The sequence below is a fragment of the Camelus dromedarius genome, chromosome 28, assembly GCF_036321535.1.
Source record: "Camelus dromedarius isolate mCamDro1 chromosome 28, mCamDro1.pat, whole genome shotgun sequence".
In the NCBI taxonomy this organism is placed as follows: domain Eukaryota; kingdom Metazoa; phylum Chordata; class Mammalia; order Artiodactyla; family Camelidae; genus Camelus; species Camelus dromedarius.
This window is the reverse complement of record NC_087463.1, coordinates 26,931,878-26,952,974: the sequence shown is the minus strand read 5'-3', so window position 1 is coordinate 26,952,974 and position 21,097 is coordinate 26,931,878.

The window sequence follows — 21,097 nt, the reverse complement described above, 5'->3', positions numbered from 1 at the left end:
GACCCTCGGCAGCTGTGTGACACCTGCGGCGAGGGCTTGCTCGTGGCAGGGCCCGTGCTGGAAGCCGGCACGACCTGTCTGCTCCTTAAGGGGGTCCACGCATGGTTCTGGGGACGCGAAACAGCCCTGATCTGCCCTGCTTTTCCCAGATCCATCTTCCTTCCGGCGTTTCCTCTGCCCTGAAGACGTGGTCCTGCCGCAGAGCGAGGGCTCCATCCGACTGGCTGACGCTCCTTTTCCCTCGTGACGAGGTTTGCGTTAGAAGCGACCCACAGGATGTGTGTGTACGAGGCTGAGCTTGGCCGTGCTGGTCCCTGAGTTTCAGGAGCAGGTGGTCTGGGCCCCCCCAGCCCCGCCCTGACCACATCGGCTCTTTGTTGCTGGTGGTGGAGTTGGAGAGGCTGCTTCGCCTCGTGCTAACTTTGCAGCCAGCAGCTTTCGAGATGGGAACCATCACTTCCGTTTTCTGTGATGCTCCGGCCCAGACCTGTTGCGGGGGGAGGGCGGCAGAACGCTGGGAACACTGGTTTCCAGTTCCTCCATTTGTTGAGCAAATACCTGCAACGCTCCTACTGTCAGCGGGGCTGCACTGTCGACTTCGTGTGTTTGAGTGAAGAGAACGGGGTCCTTTCGCTCCGAGGGTCTCTGTCTCGTGGGAAGAGAAACACTGTGTCGCGGACACGGTGACCTGCGCTGACACAGGGGCTGTTCCCAGTGTGGACGTGTGTGCGCTCGGTGCAGACAACGCAGGACTCGCAGGTGCAGACGCACCCCCGGTGGACGGGTGCCTGTGCGTGGGTGGCTCTGGGGACGCTTCTCTTGTCTAGGGAGCTGGGACTTCCCTGACTTCCTGCAGGTGTGACCCACTGCAGGTCTCCGTCTTCAGCAGTGGAACAGGAGCGACTCGGCCACAGGAAAACATTCAGAAGACGGCGGGCTTGCCAGCGTCCTGGGACGAGAGGTGTCTTTCCCGCCATCTCAGGAGTAACAGTGGGGAGAAGCCCGGAAAAGACGCTGCCTCAGCCCGGTGGTCCGTGAGGTGCGAGGTCAACACAAACCCCGCCTCCCGGCCCTCCCCCGGGGGAACCAGGGGGGTCCGTGCCCCGCCGCCAGCTCCTGTCGGTTGGGGCTGCGTCTCGGCGCGTGGGGCTGCCCGCTCCCATGCCTGGCTTGTCCCCGGCCTGGGCGGCAGCGGAGAGACGGTCCCCGTCTCCGCGTAACTGGCTCCCACGGGCCCGTGTTTGCGGCATTTCCTCGGTCAACATGACGTTTTGCCTCTGAACCTAACGTCTTGTTTCCTTTCTGCAGATTTCATAATTGTCACCTTAAACTTACACAGAAAAAAAAAATCCTCAAGTCTGAGCATCTGTTTAAATTTGGGGAAAATGTTCTGTAGGTTACGACCCGCTGCTGAGATCAAGCTGTTTCCTAAGTTTATTTAAAGTAGTTTTTAAATCGTAACATGTCCTAACACCTTCATGTTTACAATATTTTTGATTTTTTAAAAATTTAGCAAAATGCAAATGTGATAGAATGATGTGCAATTACTTTTGGCGTAATTATTTACAAAATCAAAACCAAGCCCAGACCTCTCCTCATGGAAGCTGTGCTGCACACGTGGTTCTGTGGCAGTGTCTTTGCAACTGGAGGCCACGCCGGGCCCCCTCAGTCAGGCACGGCGCAGCCCGCGGGAGGGTAGGACACAGCTTCTGCCTCACACGCCCCATGCGTGGGTAGGCAATTCGGATGCAATTGAAACACTAATATGGGTGAAGCATAATTAATTTTAAAATCATATTTAAGTGTTTTCTAGTCTGTGATCTCCTGGCTCATTTAATGTAAAGAGAGCGGCACTAAATCATGAAACGCTTTCTAAGTATTTGCGTTTTTAATCTCCTTCCTCTTTTCTAGACCGAAGACCCCCTCTGCTCCCTGTGGCCGTACCGTAAGCCGTGTCAGTGCGGCTGCTCACAGAAACGTCCTGCAGACACGCCAGGCCGACCCCGCTCAGCGGCTCCGTCAGGCTCCGTGGCTTCCGCCCCGACACACGGCGGGCGGACCAGCTTCTTCTCTTGCTCTCTCCCCTCGTGGGACACCTGTTGGTTTTGTTTCACGGCAGTTCCTTAAATGTGACATTTGGTGCAATGTCCTCACATTCATACTTGAGAAAGGCTAACAATGAATGTAAACAATTTAAAACATTTCATGGGAAAAACGCATCACACTGCGATGACGAGTCAGTGTTACTCTGGGCATTTTTACGGTGTTTCTGTTTGAAAAAAAAAGTTCCCCTGTGGAAAGCCTCAACTTCTGCGACGTGACCACGGTAGGAAGACGCTGTCTCCGTTTTTCTGAATTTGAAGACTGAGACACGGTCCGCGTAAGGTACCCGATTATGCAGCGTATCACTGTGCAGTGAGTCCCATTCGACTGTAAAGAACACACACTGCTTTGAGTTTCAGCTCCTGCAGCCACTCGAGGGCCCGGCCTTCAGTGCTCATCTTACAGATGAAGACACCAAGGTTTGGGGAGATTAAATCACTTAACCAACAGTGGGCATCTCGTAAGTGGATCAGAGAGGTGATGCCAGGTTTGGTTTTACCACCGCTTACTACTCTGATTGCAAACCTGCTTAACAGGAGAGGGTGTTGTCTCCGCTAGAAAAGACGCGAGGACTTCACATGTACCTCGTAGACACCAGTTCACAGCTAAGTGTTTGCTGGAGATCAGGACTCGTCGAGTCCTTCCAAATGAAGGACAGTGACTTCAGTTTGTGCCCTTCCAGATTCTCAAGGACGCACCATGCATCCGTGCTCAGAGGTGCCTGCCTCCCCGCGGACGGAGCCTGAAGCAGGCGCCTTGGTCCGGGCTCTCTGTGCCTGGTCAGCATATGGCCGACGGCCCCTCGCTGTGGGAGCGATGGCTTTCGTCACCTTCCCTCCCCCAGGCCTGCTGCAGTGCAATCTGGGTGCACAGAGATGCTGGTTTAAGGCACGTGTGTTTATCTAGTGCGATGCTTGCCTTCTAACCTTGCAGTAAAGGAAAGTTCCGTGCAAAGGCCCCGGGCTCGCTTCCTAGCTCACCCTCTGACTGCAGCTTGCCCTTTCGAGCACTCGTTGCCTCGTCCGCAAACTGGGGCAAGTAGGAGACCCGACCTCCTGAGGCTGTGAAGTGAGAAGAGAAGGACAAGGTGCTCAGTACCGCAGCGCACGCGCTGGACACAGCACGCGGTTGTGATCTTCTGGTCACATTTTTTCTGCCACATCCGTACCTGCCCTCCCAGTTGACCTCAGGATGCAGAGTCTGGTGTCTGAGAAGAGCTGCCTCGTCAGCGGCCACGTTGCCTCGTGTTCACATTTCTTTTTTCTTCTAGTGGAGGCACTGGAGACAGAACCCAGGACGCTGTGCACCCTAAGCACATGCTCTGCCACTGAGTTCCACCCTCCGATCCCCTCGCTGGCAATTCCTAATGGAGCTCGCTTTTATTATTTCAGAAGTCATGGAAGAATTTGCAGTTATTAAGAATTTGCACTGACTGAGAATTTACCAGAAGCCTGACACTGTGCTGTGGGCACTGCTGTTTGAGTTAAGAGATGTGAATATCGTAAGATGTGATTTGTGTCTTGTTCACAGATCAAATGACGGCTAAGGGGTAAGCACCCTCCCAACAGGATTCGTGGGCCCTACTCTGCCATCCTCGCTGGTGCCACCCGTCCACGTGGTTTTGGTGTGGCTGACCCCACGGCCCCAGCTCCAGGAAGGACCACGAGCCTAGCTGAGACTGCAAGTTAACAGCTACTGGTTCCAAGGAGGCGACAGGCCAGACAGCGGGACTCAACCTAAAGGAGCAAGTCAGCCTGGGCTTTGTCAAGCCTGTGAGAAGGAGACACGCTTTCTGCTGAAGTTGCTAAGGGGATAAAACGTAAGCTCCGAGGAGGGGCAGACGCCGCCTGGGAGGAAGCGACACAGAGACCAGGCCGGGGGGCAGGCAGCGAGGCCCATCGGCGCCCTGCGTGGACCGTGGCTGCGCTGTACGTCCTCCGCACTGAGGGCCGGTGGGGGGGCCCGGCACCTGCGACCCACTGCCGTGAGCTCCTCGCACTCGAGTTTGCTCTCGTGGGACGCCGCCCACGCGCGTGAGACGGCGGGACCATCCTCACAGCCTTTGGAGCTGGTCTGGTTCTGACTCGACCTGGCGAGCTCGCCCCGGCTGGTCTGCTTTCCCCCTGCGTCGTCCGTGCCCCAGGTTTGTGCTACAGCAGGTGTGGTGAGAACAGAGGTGCGTCGTGTCAGAGTCGGCCGCGGTGACTTGTCGCTTCCACCGCAAGTGACAGGGACATTAGCATTTGCGTTTGCTAATCTTCATTCCGTTTGGGACTCTGGGCCCTGATCGCCTGAAAGACAAATGCTTTTCTCAACTTCCGAAGTCTGCACGCAGCCCCGGGGCTAGCTGCTGCCTTCCCACGGGAAACTCAGCCTTCTAGCGGGAGTGAGAGGCCGGGTCTGTGGGCCTCGGCCGGACGGAGGATCTTCACTGGGGCTGAGCAGAGCCGGGTGGAAATTATGACTTAAATAATTTCTCATCACATGCCGCAGTCACGTGACTCTCTAGGTGATCCTGTTAATCTTTCCCCCTAATGCTGCTTTTATTTGTTTATTTTCATGTTGGCTTGTTATTTTTATTACCCGGCCACGCTGTGTGGCCTCTTGGATAAAGCAGCTGGGAAACTCCAATTTTAGAATGAACGGCTGGGAGAACAGGTTCTGCATTCACTTACTTTTAAGTAAAGTCTGATTATCCGGATTGACTACACCACCAATGTCCTTGTGAATGGGGCTCCTTTGTGTAACTTTTATGATACCTCATGCCAACGAAGGTCAGGCTGCAGTGTAACCTGATACTCTTGTGTTAAAAGGCCCAAATTAACAAATTCCTGAAAGCTAAGCAAGGAACCCATTTTCAAATGGTTTCTTGGGCACGAAGCGGGTACACACAAGCCCCTGATGAATAGGGAGCCTGTGCCTGGGGTCTCGTTGCAAATTCACCACGATGTCCTCATAAACACTTAGGACACTGAAAATAAGGTGTATGACAGGGATTTTACAGGTGGCGTGAGCCTCTGGACATCCGTGTCCTGTGAACGTTACAAGAGAGGCGTTGCCCCAACGTGTCTTCACGCTGGAGAATGAGACCATCGCACCACGATAAACCTTTAGGCACCTCTCTCCTGAGATTCTTAGAGTCTCTTCAAGCCTTTCGTATCTGGAGTTGCTAACTTGAGAGAACTCAAAAATGTCAGATTTTTTTTCACTTTGGAGAAGCGTGGAGTGTGTGGGCTTGGGCGTCTGACTGGAGCCCAGGAGTTTCCTGCTTTGCTCCATCTGCTGACATCAGCGAGCTCCGTGCCCTGGGCCCGGTGGGGGCCCGGTGGGGGCCCGGTGGGGGCCAGATTAGCAACACCCCTGCCTGTTAGAACTGGCTGGTCCCTCAGAGCCTCTCACTGAAAGGCCCTCCGCGGCCACACAGAAGCCTTCCCACTGTTCTTCGTGAGAGGAATGTGTCTGTTTTATCTTCTGAGATAGAAAGATGAGAAGCCGAGCTAAGACGTGCTGCCCCAGAGGCTGGTGGCCACGGCCCCGGGAGCACCTCGCAGACGCGCTCGGCCTAAACCCGTGGTCTGTTTCCTCCTCCCACTGTGAGCACGCCTTTCCCCTCCGAGCATCCACCTGGAGTTATTGAAACGCACGTCACTCTGATATTTGACCCCTGGCCTCTGGGGTCAGTTGTCCACTGACCAGGCTGCTGGAGCCCGAGACCCCTGGGTGGTCTCTGCACCCACCCCAGCCCATCAATCAAGCACCAAGCAGCCAGAAGAATAGAGAGGGAGGCTACAGCGGCCAACCCCAGAGGCGGACAGCTGGTCCACCTCCAGAGCGGTCTCGCTACGTCGAAGCCGTTCTTTCGTCTGTTTTAAGGGAACGAGAAGCCACTGCTAGTCCCCAGAGGGCTTCCAGGCTCTGCTCTTCACAAATCTGTGGCCACATTCCTGCCCCACCTGCCATGTGCTCATCACACAGGAGCCTCTCCAGCTCCGGCCTCCACGCCTGAAAAGAACGCTGACGGAGTGAGGGTCTTCTTGTCCAGGCGTCCTTCCGGCAGCCCCCTGGGGGGCGGCAGGGGCCGGAAGCCCTTCAGCGTCTGTGTGCTGTGGGACGAGGCTGTCTGGGAGGGTGACAGGGCTTCATCTCCGGGCCACATGCCGGGAGAAGTTCAGAAGACTTTTCTGAAAACCTCCCGAGTGTCGGTTCCGTGACTGCATCTCTCTGGAAAAGTCAGCGGCAACCATTCTTAAACGTTAATCATTCCTGTTGATTTTTGTTATTTAGATGATTATTCTTAGCCTCGCTGAAGAATAGGACGATTTGGTTGGCAGCAGAAAGTGGAATCATTTTGTTTCTCACCACGGGATGAGTAAAACTGACAACCTCCCCCATTCTCAGGAAGTCATAATTAGAAATTAGAGCTGCACCAAACTGCTCGCTCCAGCTGTAAACTCTGGCAGAAGAAGTGATGAACACCTCAAAAGCCCTGTCAGCTGCTGAACGCACGGCAGTTTTTTTTTTAATTGTATGGCTTACTTTTTCCTACTGTAAGAGGCAAAGCCAAATGGAATTTGTGGATTTTTAGATAATTTTTGAAGCGTTTAAGAACTGCTCTTGAAATCTGCCTTTTAGATATAGACACACACTTTTTTAAAAAAAAATTATCTTCAAATTTTTTGTTGTTGTTGGGGAAGTAATTGGGTTTGTTCACTTATTTTTTAGTGGAGGCGCTGGGGATTGAACCCAGGACCTCATGCATGCTAGGCATGTGCTCTGCCACTGAGCTATGCCCTTCCCTACACTGGTCTTTATTATCAAAGCAACTTGTTATTACAAAATGATGACAGGCACAAAAGAGTGAAGCTGAAGTTTTGGGCCGGGCCGCGGGTGTCTCTGATGTAACCGTGTAACCCGAGCAGGTGACTGGAACACGCTGGGTTTACTGGCGTAAAGCAGGGTTGTAGCTGATTTGAACTATTGCCAGAAACGTTCTGAGCGTGTGTGCAGTGTGTGATCTGAGCGTGTGCGCAGGGTGTCAGAACCGCTCTGAGGCTTGCCTGAGTATTCGGGCCATGAAGTTTTGATGTTCGCAGTCTTTCACTGAAGTGCGGCATTTAGTAGAAGTTAAGTTCATCGTGACTTACTAAATGACAGGTTTAGGAAGGGCTTCAGATTATTTTTCACCAAGAATTATGTGACTGTAAGCACAGCTTTATAAAACACGATACATTTGAAGCACTTGTTTGAAAACTCTGAATTTAGTCACCAAACCGTTGCAGGGCTGATTTAGACGCTTGCTAAGGTGACGAGAAAGCAACACACACTGGCTCATGTTTAGAAGCAGCTTTAGAAGGGATGGTGGGAGGAAAGTGTGCCCAGGCCCCGCTGGCCGTCAGAGTCACACCAGGATTTAGCTGTTTGGGTCCTGCTCCGGGTCCACTGAGGCACGAGGACTCCTCGGGGCCTGGACGCCCTGCACCGGTCAGCTCCGCCGGGCACAGCTCCCACACCTCCTGTGTACAGACTCTGCACGTGAGCCCATCACCGGGCGCAGGGACAGGCTCCGCCTCACAGGTGGGGACACAGGTGCAGAGAGAGGAGGGAGCCTGCTGCTTCCGGGGGAGGATTTCAGAGGGGCCTGCCGCCTGCCGGGGCTGTCACCGCGAAGAGGCAGCGAATTTATCAACATGCACAGCCCCGCAGAGACAGGCCGTGAGTGTCACAGGCACAAGGCAGCACCCAGCAGTCAGAGCAGGTGCAGGACTGGACCCGCCTAAGGGGTTGGAGAGTCGCGCTCAGGAAGGACCTTTATTCTCCTAAGACGGAGCGTGGCCTGGAGGCGGGTAGCGCCGAGCCTCCCAGGTGGAGGGGGTCCCACGCTAGGAAGGGAAAGACCAGGCAGCTCATAGCACTGCTCTTCGTTCTCCAAGAGCCGTCTTCACATCCCTCTCCAGTGACGCACGGCTCTCACTTCACCAGGCCCTGAGGAAGCGGGTGCGGGAGTGAAGGGGTGGCGGTGCCTGTCCTGCAGCCGGACAGCGCGCCCCGCCGCCTGCACCTCCGTCTCCGAGGGCTGCTCGCCGCCAGGTGAGGACAGAGGCACACCTGAGGGAGCAACCGACCTCCCCAGGCTCTGCCAGCCCCGGAACAGCCGGCGGGGTGGCAGCCAGCGGGGCCCTCCTTTCTGCCGGGCGCTCTCGGCAAAGGCAAGCTCGCCCGCTCTGAGAAAGCTCTTTAAAAACTAGCTGCTCGCGGGGAATTTGCTGCGCACCGGCCACCCTACCCCTGCAGAGGGGCCGGACCTCACCGACTCCCCGGCCTTCTGCTCCCACTTTGCCCACCAGCAGGGGGAACGGATTTCAAAGGCTCTCCAATATCTCTGTGAATCAAAGACGCGGTGACGCGCGTCTGGGCAACGCTGCTGGGGCCCCGCGTCCCGCACCCGGAAACGCGCAAGCTTCCCGTGCAGGAGTGGGCACGGGGTTAGGTCTCCCCCCGGAGTGCCGCAGGGAGAGCGGACTACCTGGGGAGGCGCCGGGCTCCCGGGCTCCCGGGTGGAGGGCTGGGCGGAGGCCCTGCTGTGGGGACCGGGTACGATTTAATTCGGGGATTGTCACCTCGGCTGGATAAACTTTGACAACAGAAGATGAGCCATTTCCTGCCGGGGTTTTGAATGTGACGCAGCACAGAAAGCTCCAGGCGCCTGGGGGCACCTTACAAAGATGACCTGCCTCTCGGGCAGGGCTGACAGCAGCCCCCTCCTCACCGCTGGTAATAAGGGTGCTTCAGAATTTGCGACTTCTTATTTTAATCTACAATACGCTACTTTCAAATGGCCAAATATAAACCTTTATTTTTTGAAAGCACTTAATTTTACTTTACTGAGGTGGTGGCTGCCCTGGCAAACAGACAGTGATTGTCTGGAGAGCAAAAATTACAAACACCCCCACCCCCATGCTGTTTTCTCTTTAGAAACGGGAAATGGGATGACTTCCGAACATCTATGTAAACTCTCTTTATCCTGCCTTTCTCCTTGTGTGGATGGGGGGTTTGCACATTCCATTCTGAGAAATCAGGTCATGGCAGTCAAATCGTTGGATGATACAGTGAGCAAAGAAAACGTCAATCAAATCGGTGGTTTGACTGAATCGATCTGGCCTCTTAGATGCAGCTGGATCGCTGCAAACGTCGGTGTCCATGGAAATTGCAAGGGCATCGCAGAGCGTGGCCGGAGGGAAGGGCCTGAGTTCCGTGGCACCAAGGTCTGCACAGCGTGCTCTGTCCCCCACGCCCCAGAGTGCGCCCTTCCACGCCCAGCCTGGCCGGTTTTGGGCTGGAAGACCAGCGGGCTGCAGATGAGCCATGTCTCTGCCCTTACCCTGTTCACACAGCTCTGCCCCCTCCTCTGCTCAGGTCACCAACCAGGGACCTAACGGCGGGAAAGAACAGAACTTGTGTCACGGATCCTGCTGCTTAGCGACCGTAAAAGTAAAGAGGGTTGTTTCCGGGGTGGGGAGGAAAGTGTAAAACTGCTCTGGCAACAAGCAGAATGAGCAGATGAAAGGTAGAAGAGGAAGGGTGGGCACGCCTGCATCCATAGTCTAATTTTTTATGAACCTGGTAGAATTTCCTGCAATTTTGTGCTTCGAAACTTGTCATTTCTGCCTAAGACAGAATGAAAATATGCATTCCTATGACAGGTGACAACAGCGTGAAGCGTCCGGCTCACGAGGCGGCCACGCCATGTGCCCAGCACCAGGCTTCCAGGTGCAGCTTGGATGTCCTGACACCAGGAGGGGAGGTGGGGGCGCAGGTGTCGTCGCCGTGCAGGCGGCACCAGCCTGTCCCGCCCGGCTCCGCCCGTGCCCTCAGCGCCCGCACCTGCGCCCCGCACCTGCCCATCCTCCCGCTCGCCGCAGTCTGCTCTGACGCCCACTCTGCGTGTCTACGTTTTCTTTCCCCTCCTTGCTCAGCCCTCGTCCCGCTTGGTCCTGGCTTCCTTCCTCAGCCACATCTCCCGCTCCGCCCCTTCCCTGCCTTCCTTCCCACCTCGTCTGCTTCCTCCTCCCCTTGGTTGGTCCCCTCTCCCCCCTGATTCCCCGACGGCCCGAGGCTGTCTCCGCGGGCGGGACGTTGGCTTTTCTGCCCAGCGACCACCGTCCACAGAGCGGGGCAGGGGGCGCTGCGGGCGGGCGTGTGCAGCTGCTCTGCCCCTCGACGTCCGGCGTCCGAGAAGCTGGGAGGACTCTGGCTGTTACGTCCACGCCACGCGTTTCTGTTAAATCCTGCGCGCTGCTCCCTGATGAGGCGGCTGTCGGGCTCCAAACCGAACCCCTGATAAATGGGGCTGACAACCAGCGCCGCTTCCACCAAGGCTTCATCCGGGCACCTGTGTCAAGAGAAATATTCCCATAAACATTTTGACGAATTCCTTTCTCTTCAGGACGTTTCGTCACAAGCATCCCGCTATTTGACTTGCATCAGCGCGACGAGAGCGTGGGTCACGCTTTCTGAACGTGCGGCCGGATTTCTCAGCGGGGTCTCCGCTCTGTGGAAGGAGGTCAGGGGGCTGCCAGGCCCCCGGGAACGGGGAGGAAGCGTGCGTGGGCGCGGAGGCCCCAGGCCCGGGCCGGGGAGGGGGCGCTTGGGAAGCCGCTCTTCTGCCCAGCGACCACCGTCCACGGAGCGGGGCGGGGGGCGCTGCGGGAGGGGAGGAGCCGCGATGCAGAGCGAACCCCCGTCTTCGGGGGGCAGACCTCCGTCTCGGGCCTCCCCACCCGCTCCGCCGGCCGAGCGCTCACTGCCGGACCCCGGAGCCGCCGCCTCTGCCTCTTCCCACCAGGACCCCTCAGACCCTCACGTCTTCCCTGCAAACGAGGCTGCTTGTGGAGGACCTCCCCCAGGAGCGTGAGGACGACCACGTGGGCTCTCTTTGGGGTATTTTAAAGCTGGACTGAAGGAGGGGCAGAGCTTGGGCTGATCCATGCCACGGAGAGGAAGCCAATAACTTCCTTTACGTGCTTCTGACATTTCTCTGCTCCTGGTCACCCAAGGCAAGCCACCGTCTCCTCTGCAGTGCGCCGTGTGGAGCAGGTGTCTCCTGACTGCCAGCGCCTTTCTGCCTGTGGGTATCACTCTGCTCAGCATCACCGAACTCCAGCCCATCGTGGGAGCAAACCGGTGCACTCACTGCAGAGGGAAAGGAAGGCGGGGAGCCATCAGCAGCGCAGAGGGTCCTGGACTTGAGCAGTGGGAGTGTCTCTGGACTGTCACCACCTGGGAAGCTGTGCACGGAGAGGATGCATCTCCTGGGGACTGGCAGAGGGCACACACGTGCACTGATTAAGGCCGGCGCTCAGCAAACCAGGGCGAAGCCTGGTTCTGGGAGGACATGCTGTTACGGTGCCGCTTCTTCAGCGGGACGCTGATGTGAGTCAGCTAGACCGGCGCCTTTTAGGCACATGCGGCCATGTCCCCGGAGGCCTGGCCCTGGCTCCCAGGCTCAGCTCCATCCTGCGATGACACGTCCCGTCTTTCCCCGAACGTCACGGCCCTGATGAGGCCTCAGCCGATAGCAGTCACCTCGCTGTCGCTCAGACGTTGTCCCCGCGCCAGCAGATCTGTTTTGAAAAATTGGAATGAGGTGATACTGCCTAACACTGAGCGTTTACTGAGCCCATGCAATATTTCTGTCTGGAGTAAATGTTGATGACGGTGACACCCGAGGCCATTAAAGCTGTCGGAGACTCTGAGATTGGGCAACGTGACTGAATCAAGTGTCACCACAAATACTCTGCTGTGAGAAACAGAGGTCAGGACCTCAGAGGACGGTGCCCTGCCAGTGCCGCGTGGCTTGTCGCATCCTGAGATGGGAATAGTAAACGGTGATGAAGTTGGGCTGAATGTTCAATTTTTCTAACTTGAAATTAAATCCAGATTATGACATAGTGTTATTTTTGAAATTGGACATCACTTTATAATTTCGTAGTTTATAATTTTTATGATCACTTTGTAATCATATTCAGAACTTAAAGGCCCACCTTCGATTTTTTGAGTGTCTTTCTTCCAGCCCTCTCCGGTCCGCCTCTGCCTTGATGTGTCCCCAGAGGACACAGTGTGGTCAGTCTTTAAGTCTAAGCTGCGAGCAAGAATGGGCTGTCTTTGGAATTGGTTAAACTATTAACTTACCTCGATTTTATTCTCAACAAAAATTGGAAATGTACGTACATCCAGACTATTTCAAACGTCAAGCAGAAAGCAGCACCTTTGTGGTCAGGGGTTAGAAGCCATATGTCATGTAAGACCTGGCTGTCTCTTACAAGAGAGACTCAGGCATGTATTTCAACCAGTATCGTCTTTACCTGTGACATTTCTTTCTTAAATCCCTGCAGATTTTAAACTCAGTCAAAACTCAGCTTCCCCAAACTTCAGTGCTCAGGCTGAATCGATCACCATCTCCTTTCAGCCTCCATGGTGTCTGTCACTTGAAATCCATTCATTAGTTTGTGTTACTGTCCCCACTGTGGGGCTGTGGGCTCCTCCAGAGTGAGAGCATGGCTTCCATGATCGAGGACCCGATGGCTAAACCAACAACGCGTGTGGCTTGTGAATGGCTGAAAGGCGGAGGGCACGTCATCACTGGCCTGGGAGAACTAGGAAACCAGGGTCTTGGAAGATTTGATCACAAACCCAGACTGCAATTTGTTCAACATATTTTTGTGTCTCTGATGGACACACATATTTATCATATCAAGAGAATATCGAAAATAGCCCAGCGACGTGCCTCAGGGCAACACGGGAGGTGAAGCAGGAAGATCCAGGCCCTGGGAGGCTCAGACGCAGCACAGGGCCTCCGCCTGATGCAGGTCGTCCCTGCACTGACACCGACACCACCAAGCAGGCGTGTGCACATCCCTGAGTCTCACTCATCACGTACACACAGCAGTCCCCATGGGTGGGCACTGTCGGCACCTCCACCGAGCAGCTGGGCGAACAGAGGCTGAATAAGGTAAAACCACTCTCCAAATGGCAAAGTCAGTTTGTAGTAACACAGTTGAATCCAAATCCGTGTCCATCTGATGCCATTTTGGACGCCTGTGGTGGAGATGATGGTCTGAACTGTCCACCCACATATATTCCATTTCTGGAAACATCTTTCCTCCTTCCACGCAGCCCCTGCAGCACGGAGACCAGCGATGGGGCTGGCATCCTTTATTCCAGTGGAGATGGAGGGGACGTGGTATAAATCGCATGGAACCACAGAAGTACTGCTTAGCTTTGAGTTTTAAAGTTGACTTTGAAACCCCATGGAAAGGTCAAAGATTTGGAAGTTGGCCTTTAAGAGATAAAAATGAGTTCTCTCAAGGCTCCCAGAGAAGACTGGCTGCAGTCCCTGAGGGCAGGCTCAGGAGCAGGAAGGAGGCCCTGAGGAAGGAGAGGTCGAGTCTCTCAGGAGTAACAGCAAGGCTCAGGGAGAGGAGGGGCGAGCAGAGGCTGCTTATCCTCACGTGTGACCCAGCTTGGCACGTCCCAGGGTGTGTGGACAGCCTTGAGGAGATTGGAGGATGCTGGAACCAGCATCCTGCCCACCAGGGCGTGCCCCGGGAGCCAGAGTCCCCAGGAGGAGGGTCCCCTTCTAGCTGGAGCAGGAAGATGGACAGAGGGCCCCAATGGTGGCTCTTAGGTCCTGCACATCCAGAATGACATTGAAACAGCAGCTCATAACTCCCAGCCTCCAAGGCTATAGTGGGAATCCTGCCAGGACTGTGGGGCCGATTGGCCAGTGGTTGACTTAGGGGGCCACAGGGTTCTCACTGTGGAGGCCACACAAGATGTGGTCAGCAGCAGCCAAGGTGGGCAAAAGACTGCCCTCTGCTGCCCACAACAGGTGGCACCAGCCTCCCCGATAGAGAAGGGGGCAGGGTGCCCGGGGCAGGTGGGACAAGCTACATCAGAGGGGACGGGCTGCAGGTTGGGTAACGTCCCCAGTCCCAGGTGAGGCAGAAGCACATGGGGACGAGTGGGGAGAGGGGAGAGACCCCAAGGGGCTGGAAAAGGAGGGGCTCGTACCACCCTTCTGTGGTCCAGGACTTTCCCACCTTCATGAGGATGGGGACTCAAAGTCAAGATGGAATAATAGAGGAAACAGCGAAAGTTACTTATCCATTTCTGTATTCGCTGTGTGCATGGCGGACCTGTAACGCAGAAGTGTAGTTTTTACTGGCTGTGTTATAAATGAACACGCTGCACTCACGGCCAGCAGCCCAGGAAACCTGGGTCTCAGCACAGCCTGAATGAATGGGGCGGGGGTCCCAGGGCTGGAGGCGGCCCCCTGGGCGGGACGGAAGGGGAGGCAGCCAGGGCAGGTGAGGGCCGCGGGTGGGCCGGGAGAGGGACCGAGGTCCCGGTAGTGCACCGCTGGCCTCCTCCGGCCTCGGGACGCAGCAGGCAGTACAGAAAGAGAACAGCAAAACTAATGCAGAAAGGGCGGCACAGAGCGAGGACTCACGGCGGGGGAAGCCGGCCAGCTCGCTGGGTCTTTGGCTCTTACTGTCCACGTGTGTCTGAGGCTTCGTTACCACGCTTACTGGGCCAGAGGAGACGGAGAAGCAGTGACTAGCTTGCGGCGAGTGGCAGAGGCTAAGCAAGAGCTGGTGGGCGCCAGCAGCCCCCAGCCCCGCTCCACCACCTCTCCCCAGATAGGGCTGGAGCAGTGAAAGCCGGCAGACAGACCTGCACACGGCGAAGTCTGGGCCCGCCTGACCGCCGCCCAGCTGCACTTAGCAGGCTGGGAAGTGTACGCCTCATTCTAGAAATTCTTCCACAAGCACTCCTGGAAGCTAAGTCCTCCAAGGCACACGCTGAAGTGACCTGGAAAATCCATCTCTACCCTGAAGCTCACTCCGCCACGAATAAACAAGTCCTCCTAAACACACTTCAGGGACACGTGCACGCCCCGCGTGCACACACACGCACGCCCGTGTACACCGGCTGCTCGGCCACGAGTCAGCAAGTGTGGCCTGTGGTTAAGGGCTTCGTGAGGGGCTGGGGGTTACTCGCACAGGGTGCGCACACGCCTGGGCCTCTGGGCATTCAGTCGGGGATCGCACTATGCAGCGAGCCTCCCCACTGCCCTGCCCCTCTAGGAAGCAGGCTTCTTCTGAGATCTGGACCAGGACAAAGGGTTCCTGACAAAGGGCACAAACGGCTCCTCTCCGAGCCAGCCCCGTGGCTGCGGGCTGCAGAAGGTTCGCAAGGCTCCGACAGAGGGGAGAGCGCGGAGGCCACTTGGGGTCTGGGCTAGCGAGAGTCTGAGGGCGAAGCAATTCTGGATCTTCGAGAAGCAAATGGAAAGCAGCTCAGCTCGTTTAACCAGGCTGTGAGCTCGTGAGGGGCGGCCTTTCTTCGAGGCCTCCGAGTGTGATTCCTCCCACCTCTGAAGGACTACAGATGCTTGCTGAGAAGGAGCATCAAGGGATTTTGTTCGAAATGCATTGATCGTGAGGCCAAAACTAGGACAATCTAGATTTATCATCATTATAAACCCAACGGAAGTTTACAACATGAGCAGTGGCGCCTGGGTCCAGGGCAGCGGACCCCTTTTTTAAGTTTCTGTTTCTTTCCAAGTCGCAGTCCTGCACCACGATGGGAGCTGGGCGTGGACAGACTGGGAGGTGATGACGTCACCAACATCCTCCGGGCGAGGGCAGGTGCACCTCATCCCCCTTTCCATTTTCAGCATCACTGGTGTCATATTTTGGGTCTCAGTGGATGACACGCAGGTTGCCGTGGGCTCAGTAAACCGGACTCAAGCCACATTGGAAGGCTAGCCGTGTGTGCCCCTAGGGCCTGGGACAGGTCACCCGGCACGGGACCCCTGGCCGTCCGGCCTCACAGGCCCTGGTGGTGTCCATCCAGGGTGCTGCGATGCTGAGTTAATCAGTCTCCCCAAGGCGTTCTAAAATCGGATAGAAAGGCCCTGCGGACGCCAATCATTATTATGATTATTTAAAAAGTGAGTCTGTGCCAGGAAGTGGCCACAGGCTCGCCCGGCTCCGACTGTGATGCTAACTGCAGTGACTCTGAAGGGGAGGGAGCGATTGCTGCCGATGCCCCGCCGCCCTCCGCGCGCCGGCCCGGGACCAGGAGCCCAACCACGTGCGGGCCCGGACCGCCGCCGTCACGTCCCGGGGCCGCAGGACGGGCTCTGCCGCCGCCGCCGCCGCCGCCGCCGCCGCCGCCCCTGCGCCCGCGCACCGGCAGGACCGGCCGACGGGGCGCGGCGGGAGGCCGCGGGCCGATACGCGCGGGGCGGCTGCGGGCGGAGGCCGGGCCGGGGTCGCCGCGGGGGCAGCCTTTGTGGCGGCCGTCGGCGCCGGGAGGGCTCTGAAGGCGCGAGCACGACGCCCACTGCGTTTTTGTTTCCCGGTGCAGCTGGAACGCACCCGACGAGCTTCCGCTCTCGCCTCCGGGGGGCGCGGAGGCGGCGAAGCGCCGGCCCCCGCCCCGCGTTGCGGCGGGAGGGGCGCCCCCCCCCCCCCGGCCCGGGCCCCTCAACTGCGCGGAGCCGCGGCCGCTGCGCGGGGCCGCCACCCCCCAGCCTGCCAGGGCGGCGCCGGTGCCAGTGTAAATGAGCCCATTCATTTCCCGCCGCTGGCATATGGCATGTCATTGTCCTCGGCCACCGAGGCAGAAGTGATGCAATTTGTTGGCATGTCCTGCCCCAGCGCAGACCATCCGCCCCACTGAGCCCCCAGAAAACGGCAGCAGCCTGGGAAGGGCGGCCACACCCCGCGTCTCCTGCTCGCGCACGCGCGGTGGGGGCGGGGAGAGGCCCCCCGGCCGCGTCTCCGGGCTCTGCGAGTCCGTCTGTCTGCCTCTCTAGCCACGGAGGACCTAAGGGGACCCTCCCCGGTGTCATCAGGAGGCTTTGATGTGACCGCGTCTGCTTCTACTCCCCGCCCCTTCCAAGCATTCCAGAACGGACACTGGGAATGTAAATGCACCTTCACGGATAGGAAGCGAAACCCGCCTGAGCTGACTCGTATCTACAAAGGAAGGGGGCGTATAAGGAGGTCCAGAGGTGGTTTCACTAGACACGAGAAGAGGCTGGTGCATCGTGTTGGGCAAACACGTCTGTGAGGAGGGGAGAGAGTCCCGGGCTTTAAGTTCACACCCCACCGGGCTCTGGGCTTCACAGAACAAACCACGGTGAGCGTCTGAGGCCAGTCTGCAAACGGGCAGGAGTGTTCTGCTTCATACAGTTTGAACTTTCACAACAGTGACAGTAACACCCCAGCACCGGGGCTGTGTGATCTGTCCCGTGATGGATTGAGCAGGACCTGATGGTTCATGCGCTGCAGTGACGTGGATTATCCTGTATATGTTGTTCTACTGCTGGCCCATATCTGCGGGAGCACTGGACCCCCGCTGGGTGTGGACAGCAGTGCAGAGAGACGGCAGGTGGGGGGACACCAGTGCAGAGAGACGGTAGGTGGGGGGGACATTAGTGCAGAGAGACGGCAGGTGGGGGGACACCAGAGCAGAGAGACGGTGGGGTGGGGGACATTAGTGCCGAGGGACAGGGGCGTAGACACAGGTGGCAGCGGCCAAGGAGGGACGACCTGAGAAGCAGCCCTGAGGGGACATGGGGTGAAGGGAATGTGGAGAGTGAGTTCCGGTTCGAGGGCTGAGCCGCCCAGAAGGTGCAGCCTGTCAGCCGGGGGCCGCGTGTGTATGTGGAGACCTTCGGGTAACGGGGAGGGGCAGAGTGAGCTGGAGCCCGTGGGCCCCCGGTCACTGGGCTCTCCCGAGAGCAGGCAGCTCTCACATGCGGCTCAGTTGTGTGTCACGTGGCTCGTCGGCTTTCATCCGCAGGGCGGTGTCTGCCCAGCTCTAAACAGTCACTCAAGTACAGGAAGTTTGTGGTTATTATCTAATTGTATAAATGTGTATTTTTAGATCTACGGTGGAATGACATTTTGAAGTATTAAACTGAATTATTTTGCTCTGCCAAGAGAGGGAATGTTCCCCTCCCCAGAGCCCGCTCCCTCCCCTTGACAGCACAGACAGGGACCACCACTGTAGAACCAGAAAAAAGGCCTGGACACTTGGTTCAGATCAAGGGCTAGGGTCCATGTATAAGGCCAGCCAAGTGAGACTCACGTTCACAGAGAATGTTTTCTGTCCTGCACAGCAAGGGAACGATGCTGTGTTTAGAGAAGAGACCAGATGGGTGTGGGACCATCAACAGGGTTTGACTGAGAGCCCCAGCTCCTTGGAACCGTGACCAGTAACCCCAGTTCAGCCCCTGTGGGCAGGTGGAATCTTGCCCCACCGTTCAGTAACGTGGGACCCTCATCAGCCCTCTTAGGACTAGAAGTATGGCTAGGAAACCTCGTGAATAGGGTGACCTTACGTCCTGCCGCCCAGAGCAACCTGGCCTTACGCCTGCTGCTCTTGTGAAATTACTAAGAGAACCCCATTTGCTCTCAAAAATGATGCGTTATATGTTACCCTGCAAGGCCAGGAAACGAAAGCTTTTTGCTCTCCATCTAGCGGGAACTAGACGGAACCAGCTCAAAACTGCCTGCAGGCTGGGACCCTCACACTCTGCTCTGGGAGCATCGTAGTAACGTAGGGACTGGCATTTCTGAGAACTGCAGAACTTTCTTTTGGAAATAATAAAACTCTTTTTAAGAAAATTTTTGAGGGGGAGTTAACTAGGTTTATTTATGTATATTTTTAAGGGAGGGACTGGGGATTGTACCCAGGACATCATCATGCTAAGCGCACACCCTACCACTGGGCTACACCCTCGCCCCCCAGAATGTACTTCTAACAATTTCTTCTTTCCATTTATGAAATTTGGCCCAGAAAGTCCAGGGGTGCGCCTGTTAGAAACATTCTGCTGCTTGCCTACTGACCCACAGCACAGCGTTAAATCTTGATATTTAGTAGTACACGATAGCGCGTCTATATCCATCTTTCTTCAAAAAAAAAAAAAAAATGCTAGGCATTGAATTCTATTTTTCCAGGCAGAATTCTAGGTGCCAGGGAGAGAAGTCTGCCTGGGACACGCCCTGTGGCCTAGAGACGCAGGGGCTGCAGAGAATACTCGCAGAAGTAAACAGGACGGCCGTCCCGCGGCTCGGTGAGCACGGCAGGGGAGGGTGAGTTGGGGAGCAAAGGGAGCCGGGCTTCCCAGAGTGGGGACCTTTTAGTTGAACCCCAAAAAGAAGCAGAAACTGTCGACACCAAAGTATGGAAAGTGAGAAGGGCCTGGAAGGGGCTCCAGGTTGAAGACAGAGTCTGGAGTGGAAAACAGGAACCACACGTTTGGGGGAACCAGGTGCACGGGGGTGGGGGGTGGGGAGTGAGGGAGATGTGGTAGGAGGGGTCCCGGGACTGAACACAGAACTGGGGGGGGGGGACGTCATCCCGGGGCAGCGGGCCCCTGGGAGTGTCATAGATCGTGGACATCAGGCTTCTAAGAACAGTCTCGCCTCAGCTGGAGGGAGCGTGGACGGCAGACTGAACAGAGCTCCGGGACCACCAGAGCTCGTTCTCGGAGAGACTCTCTTTGAGTGAGAAGATGAGGCCCTAAGCTGATGCGGGCGCCTGTGAAGCATCCTGAGGCCGCCCCGCGCCCCATGGTGTGTGCCGAGCGTTCTCCCACAAAGACCAGGAGCGAGGCAAAGCCCAGGAATGCTCTCACCCCCGTGGGTCCACGCCCCCCGCCAGGACAGGTGAACACCGACGAGAGATAGGAGGCATCTGGATTAGGGAACAAGGAAGTAAAAGTGTCTCTGTTTGCAGATGGCATCGTCTTGTGTGTGGAAAAGCCACACGACCCACGAAAGCCGTAAAAGCTAGTGGACGAGCTCAGCGAGGCTGCCAGATACAGGCTCAGTGTGCAGAGACTAACTGCATTTCTGTAGGTAACACGACAGTCCCCAAACGGAGGTGAAACTGTTCCTTCTTCCACGGCAGCGAGGTGCGTCCCGGGGCTGGAGGCCGGTGCGGCGGGGGGACGTTGGCACGGGAGGCGCCGGCAGCAGAGGCAGCAGCTTGGGGGCTGGAGGCTGGGGCGGCGGGAGGGTTTGGTGAGGCGGGGCCCCCGGCGCCCACGCCCGGCCCTCGGCGTATCTGCTGAGGTGCCATGGGGGGACGAAGCAACATTTCCCCAGAAAAATACACAGGAAACCGGAACTGCCGAGTTATCACATCGAAACAGTTGCCTCACTTGGTTGTTTAAAGTTTAAGAAAATATTTGAATGATCTTTATCACAGTGAAGGAAAAAGGACCCAGTGAAAAGATCCCAGAGTCCAGAGTCCAGGTTTCGCTCTTTCCTTGTCTGGACTCCGCTTGTTCTTGCTACCACCTCACGCTGAGACCCCCCGATAGTTACCCTCGGCCTAGGTTACTGTCAGTACATTTGGTCCATGTTCATCAGAGAAAAAACTTAGAAAAAAAAAAGAAGCAAAGAAAAAGAAAGAAAAACCCCAGGAATATGTTCAGTATCCACATGTTGAACAATTACACACTGAACTTGGCAGCGAGAGGAGCACGGCTTTTGCTTTTGGCTGAGGGAAAGTGGAAAATAAAATACGCAAACAAGTAAACAGAAAATGCAGTTTCCACGCGCCTACCGGCTCGCGTACGTTTCCTAACTGCAGTCTTGTTGCTAAGGGGTCTCATCGTCTCTGTTCAGCGGGACGCTTTTCAGTATTTTCACGCACATAAAAAATATGCCGAGGTGTTGACGTCATATTAGAAAATGAAGTCATAATTTCAATGAAAATATGAATTTACTGTAAAAGTCCATTTCTCCAGGGAGGAGCTTGACCTGACTCTTGGTTACACTGGAATGTTCTAGACGATCATCTTAGACCGTCCCGTTTGTCTGCCTCTGCTGATAGAGCCTGAGTGAGGGACCGTTCAAGATGGATTTTTTTCCTCCAGTGAAAATGATTACTCTCCCCTGGATTCCTT